Genomic DNA, 14,970 nt, shown 5'->3' with positions numbered 1-14,970 from the left:
CTATCCACCAGCTAGCTAGCTATCCATCCATACATCTATACATCAATCTATCCACCTATTTCTTTGGCAAGGCTATGGAAATGTCATAGAGAAGATGACCCTGTAATCATTGCCTTTGCTGCCAATGGTATATTTGGGGTAAATAAGAAAAAATATTTCTTCTGCAATGCTATATCCATTCCAGGTATGGCCCCAGATCTGTATTATTGTGGTAAACATGTTTCCTGTCTTCTTCCACATAAGTGTATCCATGCTATGGATACACTTGTCCATTGCTCTGATGATTCTGGAGAGGACATTGCTGGCTGCCCTCTCCCTCCAACTTCTATCTCTTTCCATCCATTGTGTAGGCACACGGTCTGAGTGAGATTGATCTACCAACCCCATTCCTGACACTGGCCCCAAAAGTCCTACAGCAGATCCTCCTCCTCAACAGAGTAATTGGTTCAATTAGAACAAAATTCAAGACTTTTTATGGTTTGGAAAAGAGAATCTCTCTTTCTCTGAATGCAATGGTGTATGGTTGTGAAGCCCAGGAATGCTCCAACCATTGAACTCTAAGGCAAGCCAGTCTGTGAATGCAACTGACTCAAAATGGCAGAGCAGAAAGAATGCCAGAGAAATGGAGCCAGAGCCCTGGTCAGAATGTGCCTAAAGACTGCACTCTCTACCTCTAGACATTTTAGTCACATGAGTCATTATTTGTTTTAACCAGTTTGCCTTCTTCTTTGCCATTACAGGTCTTGGGAACTAAATGCATCATTACCATGCTAGCCCCGAAGAGTTAAGGGTAATTGAGGAATGGGAGGTGGAGACAGTTTATTTTGTGAAAATCCTCTTCCTCATTTACTCAGCCAGCACGTCGCCTAGCCTCCAGGAGCTTTCTTTGCTCATTTGTGATTAGATCAGCTCATAAGGGACCACTTTTTCTTTCTAAACCTGCCTTCCTCTAATTCCAGAATCTCTCTCACATTTGTGACTCAATCTAAAGGCCTTAATCCGGCCATAATTTAGCTGCAGGAACTCTGAGCCATCCACCAAGATCCTTTGTACTCTTAACTTCCGCCAACTGACAGTGCTGAGTGAGGGGGACTGGGAGCTGCACCTCTTCAGTCATAGGCCCGCAGGCCTCTGAGACAGAGGAAATGCCAACAGACCGAGGAATTGGATTAGAAATACAATTCCAATGCAAAAATGGAATTGGAGCCCATGGATTGGTGTGTCTATGAAAGAGTTTGGGAAAATCAGTCACTGCTGACCACAGCAGCCACAAGGCTCCTGCCCCTAACAGTCTGCTGCCACCATGTCCATGTCTGCTCAAACTCCCCAGCCTACTCCATCCACCTTCCAAAGACAGGGTCCTTTCCTGGTCTTGATTTCTCCACTATCACTTTTCTATTATCACTACATCTAGAATCCCCATTTCCAGCACCAGAGGTCTCAATTACTCTACCACCACCACCACATTCCATCCTTAGTAATCCAATGCTTTCTCCTTGGCCTTCTGCCTTTCCTTGTTCTCCTGCCCTCTCTTGGGTCCTCTTGCCCCACCCCTCTGCCTTTCTAAATTCTACCTGTCCTCCATGACACTGCTTCTGAGTAGAAAATGTTTCAAAGAAAAGGCCTGAGCTTTGAAATCGGATTGATCTAAGTTTAGATTCTACCTAGGATGATTGTGAGTGATGGAAACAGGCTAAATTTGTCTGGATCAAGGATACCAAAATTCAGAATCCACTTCTGCACAGTCACCTGTTCCATTTCCCTTTCCTCCTCTATAGTGTCATGTATGCCAGGAACACATCCTATGTGTTACCATGAAGAAAACTGTGGCCTCAATTCCACTCTAGCCCCCAGTAAACTAGGATAAACCACGTAGAGGGCTTCTTTTACCTGAGAGGCAGCTATAACCAAAGTCATCTATACGTCTTCCTTTCTAAAGTTCACCTCTTCAAAGAGGAGGACAGGTAATTCCAAGGAAAAGCACCGAAAACATAAAAGGAAGGGATTTTGAACACCAAAAACAGAGCTCCCCTTTTCCACCTACCACTCAGGCATTTCTTGGTTAAGGCAATTTGGGGGCAAAGTTGTCTTGAACTTTGTGTGTAAGCACATAGGACATGAGAAAGGGGGAAAAGAAAGATGAAACTCAACTGGTTCATTGGGCCTTACAGCTTTGGATCAGAAAGACCACTAGCCTCTTCTGCTTCTTATTTCATCCTTGGCCAATTAAGTCCCTCCTCAAGCTTGTCCCTTAGGAGACCTCAGGACCATCAGAATAACCACTGGCCTTTTGGCATATAATCCCTCAAAAGAGTAATGCATCATGTTAATTTAACTTATGTAAGCAAAATAAATAGCACAAACCTTTCAGCCCAGTGATTTTACCACCCAAATCTCCAAGGGACAAGTCATCTCAGAGTTTACAGGTCTATCTCTATTCTCTGGGAGCTTACCACAGTTTTGTCCTTAACAAATTGGCTCAAATACTTTTGTTAGCAGTGAGACTCTGCATTCACTGGAATAGAAGTTTCCCTGGAAGCTCTTGAATTCTATGACTTCTACTTATCTATAACCATTTCTCCACTGCCTTGACTTCTAATCTATGCAGCATGGCTGTCTCTCCCAACACTATCAGATCACTGTCCTGGCACAAGTTTACTGTTCTGTATTTGCCCTAAAATATGTCTACTAATAATGAATATTTCAAGATTAATAATTTTGCTTGCTTTCCTAAAAATGTTAAGAGCTTTTTGAGGAATCATTTGGCTAATCCAAGTCTGTTAGTAAACATTGCTCAAAGAAATTTGTGCTGAGGTCTCTTTTTCATTCTGTAAGTTTTGCTCTACAAGCAAAGGCATTCCACTGTCTTTGAAGCTATGGGTGTTTCTCGTAGAGTTTCAGTGATAAAGGTAGAATCCCTCCCTCTAAAACTATTAGTAAAGTGTTTACTCAGTATTTCATTCCTTCATTTCCTCTTACCTCCTTCCTCAGGTCAGCTGCTCAGATTCAGATGGAACATAAGCAATAATGTTTTTCCACGGTTTCTCTTCCTTTTTGCCAGTGGACTGACTTGACATTTTGTTGGCAGCCTTCAGAGCACTTCATACTTCTCTGCAAGATGTTAAAAGCAATTTAGAGACACTCAGCACATATAATAAATAAGTTTTCAAAACAAGGTCTCTCAAAATTGTCAACAGTATCCAGACTGGGTAAAACACTTTTTTCTCTGTTGGTTTTTCCTGGGAGATGTTACCAAATAATTTTAAAGACTATCAAGACTGAGATAGCAGTTCTGTGACCATAAATCACTGATTTTCTGTGACAAACTTACATTGCCCAAAAAATATGTTCCAGAAATGACAACACACTGGCATCATAGTACTTCTTCCAATCTGGCTTTATGTCCAGAAGTTCAAAAATTCTTGATCAGAGTAGGTGTGGTGGATATCTGTAGCTTTGGCCTCCCATCATCCCTTTGCATTGTGCTGGTGTCTTATCCCAGTCTTTCTCTGGGGAACCACCCTGTCTCATATTCAATCCATGTAATCTGAATGAGTTAAAGCCATGCGTAGCTGTAAGGGTAAACATGTAATTTGAGTCTAAGCCAATCAGCACACTGCATTTTTCTAGCCACAGTGATTGGCTTAAAGATGCTCAGATGACCCAATCAGAGTCAATAAGATATTGCTGAGACTTCTGGGAGAGAGACAGGTTCTTCATTTCTGGATTTAAACCTTAAGGACAAAGTGTGAGCCTGTTGCTGCTATTACATTACCACATAGAACCTGATACTGCAGCCAATATAGTAATAATGAGAACTGAGTCTTGAGACTATTTGAATCCTTAGAACCAGTTGCACCTGAAACCATCTATGCTCTTGGATTTTCAGTTAAATGAGCCAAAAACTCCTTTTTCCCCCCTGCTTAAGCAAGTCTTCATTAGGTGTTCTTTTACTTCAAAATAAAAAATCATGAATGCCCACCTACCCTGATTTTGGTTTGAAAAATATACTCAGCAAAGGCAAAAGTATAAACTGAATGATGTAATAAAGAACCTCTATTTTTACATTTCTTAAAGTAGCTAACACACCCTGGGCACACTCCAGCTTTCCAAGATGGCATGTATGTGTTTGATTGAATAAATAAATACAGATGGAAAGTTAAGAATAATTCATGCCAAGTGTTAGGGAATCCCTGAGTTTCAAAGCAATACTCATTGGAATTGGAATCTCTAGGGTGGATATGAAACTGTTGATCAATGTTGAATGCGCAGAGCTCACTAAATACTGAGCCACAGAATAAAATGCCTGTGAGCAAGATAGCTCTCACTGACCAGGCTCTTGGCAAGATCACCTATCTTCCTGAAACAGCAAATAGACAAAGCCTAAGGGAAAGCCCTTGCTTCCCAGCCTCAACTGCAAAGGTACTCCTGGAGGACTGAACAACCAGATTCAGGACCTCAGAGGGCTCGCACCACAAAGAGGTCTAAAGATGTAGGCTGAGAGGGCAGTGTGAATTCCGAAAAGAACACCCACACAGAGCCCAAGGTCCATTGCAGCCTCTTCCTAACACTAGTAAGTTAAGCATGCCCACAACTCTGAAAATATTTTTAGACAAGGAAGGCTCAGAACTCCAAGATAAAGGGTCCTCACAAGACCTAGAAATGAAAGAGGAACCAAAACATAAGGAAGAATGGCTTAGAAAAGCGTAAATGGTGAAAAACTTTGTTCTCATCCATTGCAGCCTATGATCCCTATCAGCACCTTCCTCCAGAGGGCCAGGTCTTCCATCACTTCAGTCATAAAGGAAATGGGTTGGAGACTCCTTTGTACAAAGAATTTGGGAATTAGTGTGAGTAAACGGACACCAAGAATAGAGATCCAAAGAAAAAGACAGATGCTCAGAACAAGGCCAGATTTTAACTCAGACTCACAACTTTCAGCTCAAGTAGTGAAATTTAACAGACATTGACAAGGCAACTCTGAAATCTCCCTCTCTGAACAAATAATGGAATTCCATTGCTGTAGTTGTATTCTTTCAGCTTCTAACTTACATCATTAAAATACAAATCTCTTTGGAGAGAAAGTAGCTTAGACTATTGTCAGTCATTTGCTCCTCTGTACAAAAGCTTTGTCACTAGAGAAGAGTATGATAGCTAGACATATAAATACATAAACAGGGCGAGGAAATGGAATGTGACTGAAAGGAAAATATATTGGGGCAAGTGACACACTAGACAGAAGAACACGGACTTTAGGTTTAGAAAGACCTGGATTCAAGTGTGACCCCACCACCTATTAACTCTTATCTTGGGCTAAGTACATCACTTCTTTGAAACTCAACTACTGGGGAAAGAGCAAGATGGCCGAATAGGAACACCTCCGGTCTACAGCTCCCAGCGTGAGCAACGCAGAAGACAGGTGATTTCTGCATTTCCATCTGAGGTACCGGGTTCATCTCACTAGGGAGTGCCAAACAGTGGGTGCAGGACAGTCGGTTTAGCACACCCTGCACAAGCCGAGCCGAAGCAGGGCGAGGCATTGTCTCACTCGGGAAGCTCAAGGGGTCAGGGAGTTCCCTTTCCTAGTCAAAGAAAGGGGTGACAGACGGCACCTGGAAAATTGGGTCACTCCCACCACAATACTGCACTTTTCCAATGGGCTTGGAAAATGGCACACCAGGAGATTGTGTCCCGCACCTGGCTTGGAGGGTCCTACAGCCACGGACTCTCGCTGATTGCTAGCACAGCAGTCTGAGATCAAACTGCAAGGCAGCAGTGAGGCTGGGGGAGGGGCACCCGCCATTGTCCAGGCTTGCTTAGGTGAACAAAGCAGCCAGGAAGCTCGAACTGGGTGGAGCCCACCACAGCTCAAGGAGGCCTGCCTGCCTCTGTAGGCTCCACCTCTGGGGGCAGGGCACAGACAAACAAAAATTCAGCAGGACCTCTGCAGACTTAAATGTCCCTGTCTGACAGCTTTGAAGAGAGTAGTGGTTCTCCCAGCATGCAGCTGGAGATCTGAGAACGGGCAGACTGCCTCCTAAAGCAGGTCCCTGACCCCCAAGCAGCCTAACTGGGAGGCACCCCCCAGTAGGGACAGTCTGACACCTCACTCAGCCAGGTACTCCTCTGACACAAAACTTCCAGAGGAACGATCAGACAGCTGAATTTGCAGTTCACGAAAATCCACTGTTCTGCAGCCACTGCTGCTGACACCCAGGCAAACAGGGTCTGGAGTGGACCTCTAGCAAACTCCAACAGACCTGCAGCTGAGGGTCCTGTCTGTTAGAAGGGAAACTAACAAACAGAAAGGACACCCACACCAAAAACCCATCTGTACATCACCATCATCAAAGACCAAAAGTAGAAAAAAACTACAAAGATGGGAAGAAAACAGAGCAGAAAAACTGGAAACTCTAAAAAGCAGAGCACTTCTCCTCCTCCAAAGGAACGCAGTTCCTCATCAGCAATGGAACAAAGCTGGACAGAGAATGACTTTGACGAGTTGAGAGAAGAAGGCTTCAGACGATCAAACTACTCTGAGCTACAGGAGGAAATTCAAACCAATGGCAAATAAGTTAAAAACTTTGAAAAAAAATTAAAGGACTGTATAACTAAAATGACCAATGCAGAGAAGTGCTTAAAGGAGCTGATGAAGCTGAAAGCCAAGTTTCAAGAACTACATGAAGAATACAGAAGCCTCAGTAGCCGATGTGATCAACTGGAAGAAAGGGTACCAGTGATGGAAGATGAAATGAATGAAATGAAGCGAGAAGGGAAATTTAGAGAAAAAAGAATAAAAAGAAATGAACAAAGCCTCCAAGAAATATGGGACTCTGTGAAAAGACCAAACCTACATCTGATTGGTGTACCTGAAAGTGACAGGGAGAATGGAACCAAGTTGGAAAACACTCTGCAAGATATTATCCTGGAGAACTTCCCCAATCTAGCAAGGCAGACCAACATTCAGATTCAGGAAATACAGAGAATTCCACAAAGATACTCCTTGAGAAGAACAACTCCAAGACACAGAATTGTCAGATTCACCAAAGTTGAAATGAAGGAAAAAATGTTAAGGGTGGCCAGAGAGAAAGGTCGGGTTACCCACAAAGGGAAGCCCATCAGACTAACAGCTGATCTCTCAGCAGAAACTCTATAAGCCAGAAGAGAGTGGGGGTCAATATTCAACATTCTTAAAGAAAAGAATTTTCAAGCCAGAATGCCAAACTAAGCTTCATAAGCGAAGGAGAAATAAAATCCTTTACAGACAAGCAAATGCTGAGAGATTTTGTCACCACCAGGCCTGCCCTACAAGAGCTCCTGAAGGAAGCACTAAACATGGAAAGGAACAACCGGTACCAGCCACTGCAAAAACATGCCAAATTGTAAAGACCATTGAGGCTAGGAAGAAACTACATCAACTAACGAGCAAAATAACCAGCTAACATCATAATGACAGGAACAAATTCACACATAATAATATTAACTTTAAATGTAAATGAGCTAAATGCTCCAATTAAAAGACACAGACTGGCAAATTGGATAAGGAGTCAAGACCCATCAGTGTGCTGTATTCAGGAAACCCATCTCATGTGCAGAGACACACATAGACTCAAAATAAAGGGATGGAGGAAGATCTATCAAGCAACTGGAAAACAAAAAAAGGCAGGGGTTGCAATCCTAGTCTCTGATAAAATAGACTTTAAACCAACAAAGATCAAAAGAGATAAAGAAGGCCATTAAATAATGGTAAAGGGATCAATTCAACAAGAAGACCTAACTATCCCAAATATATATGCACCCAATACAGGAGCACCCAGATTCATAAAGCAAGTCCTTAGTGACCTACAAACAGACTTAGACTCCCACACAATAATAATGGGAGATTTTTACACCCCACTGTCAACATTAGACAGATCAACGAGACAGAAAGTTAACAAGGATATCCAGGAATTGAACTCAGCTCTGCACCAAGTGGACCTAATAGACATCTACAGAACTCTCCACCCCAAATCAACAGAATATACATTTTTTTCAGCACCACACCACACCTATTCCAAAATTGACCACAGAGTTGGAAGTAAAGCTCTCCTCAGCAAATGTAAAAGAACAGAAATTATAACAAACTGTCTCTTAGACCACAGTGCAATCAAACTAGAACTCAGGATTAAGAAACTCACTCAAAACCGCTCAACTACATGGAAATTGAACAACCTGCTCCTGAATGACTACTGAGTACATAACAAAATGAAGGCAGAAATAAAGATGTTCTTTGAAACCATTGAGAACAAAGACACAGTATACCAGAATATCTGGGACACATTCAAAGCAGTGTGTAGAGGGAAATTTATAGCACTAACTGCCCAGAAGAGAAAGCAGGAAAGATCCAAAATTGACACCCTAACATCACAATTAAAAGAACTAGAAAAGCAAGAGCAAACACATTCAATAGCCAGCAGAAGGCAAGAAATAACTAAAATCAGAGCAGAACTGAAGGACATAGAGATACAAAAAACCCTTCAAAAAATTAATGAATCCAGGAGCTGGTTTTTTGAAAAGATCAACAAAATTGATAGACTGCTGGCAAGACTAATAAAGAAGAAAAGAGAGAAGAATCAAATAGATGCAATAGAAAATGATAAAGGGGATATCACCACTAATCCCACAGAAATACAATCTACCATCAGAGAATACTACAAACACCTCTATGCAAATAAACTAGAAAATCTAGAAGAAATGGATAAATTCCTCGACAAATACACCCTTCCAAGACTAAACCAGGAAGAAGTTGAATCTCTGAATAGACCAATAACAGGCTCTAAAATTGTGGCAATAATCAATAGCTTACCAACCAAAAAGAGTCCAGGACCTGATGGATTCACAGCCAAATTCTACCAGAGGTACAAGTAGGAACTGGTACCATTCCTTCTGAAACTATTCCAATCGATAGAAAAAGAGGGAATCCTCCCTAACACATTTTATGAGGCCAGCATCATCCTGATACCAAAGCCTGGCAGAGACACAACCAAAAAAGAGAATTTCAGACCAATATCCTTGATGAACATTGATGCAAAAATCCTCAATAAAATACTGGCAAACCGAATCCTGCAGCACATCAAAAAGCTTACCCACCATGATCAAGTGGGCTTCATCCCTGGGATGCAAGGCTCATTCAACATATGCAAATCAATAAACTTAATCCAGCATATAGACAGAACGAAAGACAAAAACCACATGATTATCTCAATAGATGCAGAAAAGGCCTTTGACGAAATTCAACAGCCCTTCATGCTAAAAACTCTCAATTCAGTATTGATGAGACGTATCCCAAAATAATAAGAGCTATTTATGACAAACCCACAGCCAATATCATACTGAATGGGCAAAAACTGGAAGCATTCCCTTTGAAAACTGGCACAAGACAGGGATGCCCTCTCTCACCACTCCTATTCAACATAGCGTTGGAAGTTCTGGCCAGGGCAATCAGGCAGGAGAAAGAAATAAAGGGTATTCAATTAGGAAACGAGGAAGTCAAATTGTCCCTGTTTGCAGATGACATGATTGTATATTTAGAAAACCCCATCGTCTCAGCCCAAAATCTCCTTAAGCTGATAAGCAACTTTAGCAAATTCTCAGGATACAAAATCAATGTGCAAAAATCACAAGCATTCCTATACACCAAAAACAGACAGCCAAATCATGAGTGAAGCAAACAATTAGAAAATGAAACAAAAATTTTAATTACAGTCAAGAAACATACCTTAGGAATAAAATCAGCATAGGATATGCAATACTATTACCATTTTAATGTCTCTATTATTTTAACAAAAATTAAAATAATAGGATCCCGAAGTAGCAGAAACCACATTGTAGAACTTTATAACCAGAAACAAGGTTGATGTAATTAACATAGTTGGAATTGAGATGAAGTGGCTATCATAATGTTTTCATTCTATTGAACTTTTTTTTTTTTTTGGAGAAGGAGTTTCGTTCTTGTCAACCAATCTGGAGTGCAATAGAGCAACCTCGGCTCACTGCAACCTCTGCCTTCCAGGTTAAGTGATTCTCGTGCCTCAGTCTCCTGAGTATCTAGGACTGCAGGTGCCTGCCAGCATGCCCAGCTAATTTTTGTATTTTTAGTAGAGACAGGGTTTCACCATGTTGGCCAGACTGGTCTCGAACTCCTGACCTCAGGTGATCCACCAGCCTTGGCCTCCCAAAGTGCTGGGATTACAGGCATGAGTGATCGTGCCTGGCTTCTATGGAACTTTTGACAATGGCTAATTGACCACAGCATTCCTAAGAATAAAATAGATTGACAGTTTACTAAAGAATTACTGTACCTATATAACCAGAAATATTCTAAATCTAGCAGTAAGAAGCTTGATGAATGGCCTTATAGAAAGAGCTTCTTGGCCGGGCACAGTGGCTCACGCCTGTAATCCCAGCACTTTGAGAGGCCGAGGCAGGCGGATCACGAGGTCAGGAGATCGAGAGCATCCTGGCTAACAAGTGAAACCCTCTGTCTCTACTAAGAATACAAAAAATTAGCCAGGCATGGTGGCAGGCGCCTGTAATCCCAACTACTCTGGAGGCTGAGGCAGGAGAATGGCTGAACCCAGAAGGTGGAGCTTGCAGTGAGCCGAGATCGGGCCACTGCATTCCAGCCTGGCCAACAGAGTGAGACTCCATATCAAAAAAAAGAAAGAGCTTCTTACAAGTTCTGAGAAAGCTCCTTGAAGGTAAAATTGAGCCCTTCTGAGGAGGTCCCTGAATTACGTCCACAGGTAAAAAATTTAAATCTTTCTACAAGCCTTACCCAGAAAGACTTGTGACCATTTATGATGGTTACTTTGTACTGTGAAATCTTTAGAATTTCTAAATATGGGCTAAGTTGAAGCTAATATCTCAATGTTGCATTGTAGCGTAACATTTCATATTGAGGCTTATGGAGAATAGATGACAAGTAGTTCTGGCCAGGGAACATCTCACAGTAAGTCCAGTGGATCAACATACCCTGTGATCACTCCCAATTTCCAGAATGTATAATCAGAACAGACATACTGAGCAACTGGTAGAATTCCTATACTGACCCCTTGAACTATAGAGTGGTGACTATTATGGCAGAAAGAAGCAAGGAGAGCCTCTGGAACTTCCTTTCTCTACCAGAATAGTTATTCCAAAAGAAACACCACATCCCACTGGGAATCACAGAGATCAGTAACACAAGACATGATTAATACAGGAGTGGTAATTCCTATCACATACCCATTTAACTCACTCATTGGCCTATAAAGAGGAATGACAATGAATTATTGCAAACTTGATTGGGTAGTGTTCCAAATATAGTATCTTTTTAATGAAGCAAATCAATACAATCCTTGGCACCTGGTAGGCAGTTATTAATCTGCCACTTCTCTCTCTCTTTCTCATCTGGGCCTTCAGAATTCATTTCATTTATGTTTGGGACAGCAATACACCTTCCTTCCCTCTCTTCCCTTAAGGCTATGTGAATTCTCCTGCTTTCTGTCATAATCTAGCCACAGAGACTTAGTCATCTTGACATTCTACAAAACATTACACTAATCTATTACAAATGACATTCATGCTGATTGGATATGGTGAAAAGTAAAAAACACCTACCAGTACATGCACTACTAAAAGATAGGAGATAAACTCCATTAAAACTTAGAAACCAACCAACTTGGTGCGTTTTCTGGAGGCGTAATGGTCTGAGAATTTGTTAGGACATTGCTTCCAAAATAAAAGTTGTTTCTGCTCCCTGCATTGCCCACCACTAAGAAAGAGATCCAATCCTTGATAAGTCTCTTGGATTTTAAAAGCAGTATATAACACATCTGAGTGTGCTGCTCTGACCTGTTTACTGAGTAGCTCACATGACCCCCAGTTTTATGTGGTGGAACAAAGCAAATGAAGGCTTTGGGGCAGGTTTGGTGAAGTGCAATCTGTTTTGCCTTTAGATCACGTGACCCCAAACACACAACAGTACTTGAGATATCTAAGGCAAGAAAAATACTGTATGAAGCCTCTGGAATTCTCATAAAAGAGGATAACAGCACGAGATCCTAGGGTTTTGAAGCAAGGCCATGACCACTTTATGTAGTTATGTTAACTGTTACACCTGTTGAGAGAGAATTTTTGGCTTATACACTAGGAGAGAATGAAAACCTGTCTGTGAAACATCAAATGACCAGATATGAGCTGTTCTGTGTCCAATTGGTAAAGCCATAAGACTAGGAATGTATAGCAGCTCCATCATGTAAAATGGTATATACAAGATCTATTTGGAACAGGTCTTTGGGCACAAGTAAATTGCATGAGCAAGTAGCTGAGACTCTCACTTTACCTCTCCCTCATCTCAAACCTTCAGCATCATAGAAAATCTGTATGACCATTTGACAAATAATAAAAACTTAGTTCTGATTTACAGATATTACCGCACAATATGCTGGTACAAACTGAAAGTGGCAGCTGCAGAAGTTCAACCCCAATCAGGAATATCTCAAAAAATAGTAGTCAAGGGAGATCCTCCTAGACCATTGAGCAGCACATTTTGTCATCTACTTTGGATAAGATTATCAGGAACTTGGGTCTACAATGATTCACAGGCAGTGGCTAATGGTTTGGCTACAAGGATGGTGTTTGAAAAGAACAAGAAAAATATGTCTTTCCCCCAGGGAGGTCTGCAGGGAGAGTGTGTGGATGTACCCCTATAAATAGGGGTGAGTTGTGAACATTTGTGTCCTATGTGATTGCTCACTCATCCCACTCAGGAATGGAAGCTATGTATGAACTCAAAAAGGGCCTCTACCCATCAGTCCTAATCTACCTACCACCTCTGCTGAGTAGTAACTTACCAGTAGCAGGGATCAGTGCTGAAAGCCCAATGTGGTGCCATTTTCTGGAAAACCATCTAGTCACATGGTAGCACATTCATTACAGTGGATCTCTTCCATCACAGAAGAGCAACAGTTTCTCTCTACTATTAAATAGGCCTTTCTACAGAATGCAAATCAGCCTACTCTGCACTTTGCCATCTGTGGATGTATGAAATGCTTATTCACTGTCTTACCACTCACAATATTGCTTCTGACCACATAACTCATTTTCACAGCAAAAGAAACATAACAGTAGCTCATGCTCATGGAATTCCAACTGGTCTTACCACATACTCCATCACTAGATTGATAGAATCATAGAATAGCTTGCTAAAGACTCATTACAGAGCCAGTTGGGAAACAATACTTGCAAGGTTGGGGTACTATCCTAAAAGATGTTGAATCTATGTCCAACATATGGTACTGTTTCCCCCAAAACTAGTGCACAGGGGTCTAGGAATCAAACCATGGAAGTAGGAATAGCCCCTTTCAACTTGAAGAATTGATACTTCCTGTCCCTATACTTTGGGGCTGTACTATTTTAATAAGTCTTAGATCCCAAGAGAGAAATATTGTCACTGGGTGACACAACAATGGTTTCATTGAGTTGGAAGTCAAGATTGAGATCCGTTCATGTTGGATTCTGCATGCTAGCGTTACAACAGGCAAAGAAGTAGATTATTCTTCTGCCTGGGATGATTAATCTTAACTATCAAGGGGAAATTGGGTTGCTGCAGCAAGTGTCCATGTCTAGAACCCAACTAGTGGAACCCCTTCTACCTAATAAAAGCAAGTCATGCAGTACTGACAAGGACTCAGATTGTTCAAGGTAATCACACTGACCAAGTATTGTTAAGCAAACTCAGCAATGTCACAGAATGAGCACTATGAATAATAAGGCTGATGCTCCTTTTCATACAATTAGCACGAGAAAAACCTGAGAGTTTGCATTTAGCTCAGAGCTAATACAAAGTAAATACGTTGTTGACTTAATTCAATTAAGAAATTGCTTATTTTCCTTTGGAATTTAAAAACCTTTTATTGCAAATTAACCATGGGAATGTGTCCTAGAAAGAAACGTGGCTCACCGTTTGGGAGTATAAATGTCCCCCAAAATTGGTCAATAAAAATAAATTAAAATGATTTCGTAAAAAGAAAGCAACACTTTAAAGAACCTGGATCCCAAAACTGGGATATAGTTCCCAAGTGACTCTATGTTTCCTTGAGCTTTACCACATATTCACTCAACTTAAGAGCTTCCCAAAAGAGAGATCTCACAAGTGGGAAGTGAAATGAGCTTCCTCAGGCAGAAGAAAGAAGCTCTCCATCACCAGAGTACAAGGAGAAGCTGGGAAGCATGAGTCAGAGATGTTGAGGGGAAGGCTTCTGTATCAACTTAGCTCATTTAACTCTCACAACCATCCAATGAGGTAGATATTACTGTAATTCCCATTTTACTGAGAGAAAACTGAGGCATAGTGAGCTGAAGAGCTTGCCCATAGAAAGCCAGATCTAAGAGGCAGAGGCAGGATTTCCATCCAGATCTGGCCAATACCCAGAGTGTTTTCTTTTTACCTTCACCAGGTTGCTCCAATCTTTCTGTCCCCAAAAGATCTGCCAGGTTTGCTTACAGTGCAGTAATTCACGGATCAACGAATGAAACATTCCCTAAGAAAATTAGAAGGTCACAGCCAATAGTGACTATGGAAGAAATATGGCTGCAAACTGCAGTGCAACCCTGTGCTTTTGGTAATTTTCTCAAGAGAAGATGCATTATGTTAGTTTATCATTTTAAATAAATTCTCAACAAGCTGTTTACCTGTCAGTCTGTATCTGTGGGGACTATTTGTGTAACATCAGATAAATGAGCAATTAGAGAGTTTAAAGGGCTCTTAAATGTGGTGGAGCTTGTAAACCTGAACTCCCAGGGATGGTAAATGTCACATCAAATGTCTTCAGTACATACTCCATGTCTACCTTTTGTTTCAACAGCTGGATCATGACACTCCCTGTCCTAATCTAAGGACATCTGCCTCCTAGCAGCATATAATGGGAAAACTGGTGACCTGAGACA

The sequence above is a fragment of the Nomascus leucogenys genome, chromosome 8, assembly GCF_006542625.1.
Source record: "Nomascus leucogenys isolate Asia chromosome 8, Asia_NLE_v1, whole genome shotgun sequence".
Lineage (NCBI taxonomy): Eukaryota > Metazoa > Chordata > Mammalia > Primates > Hylobatidae > Nomascus > Nomascus leucogenys.
This window is presented reverse-complemented; position numbering follows the sequence as displayed.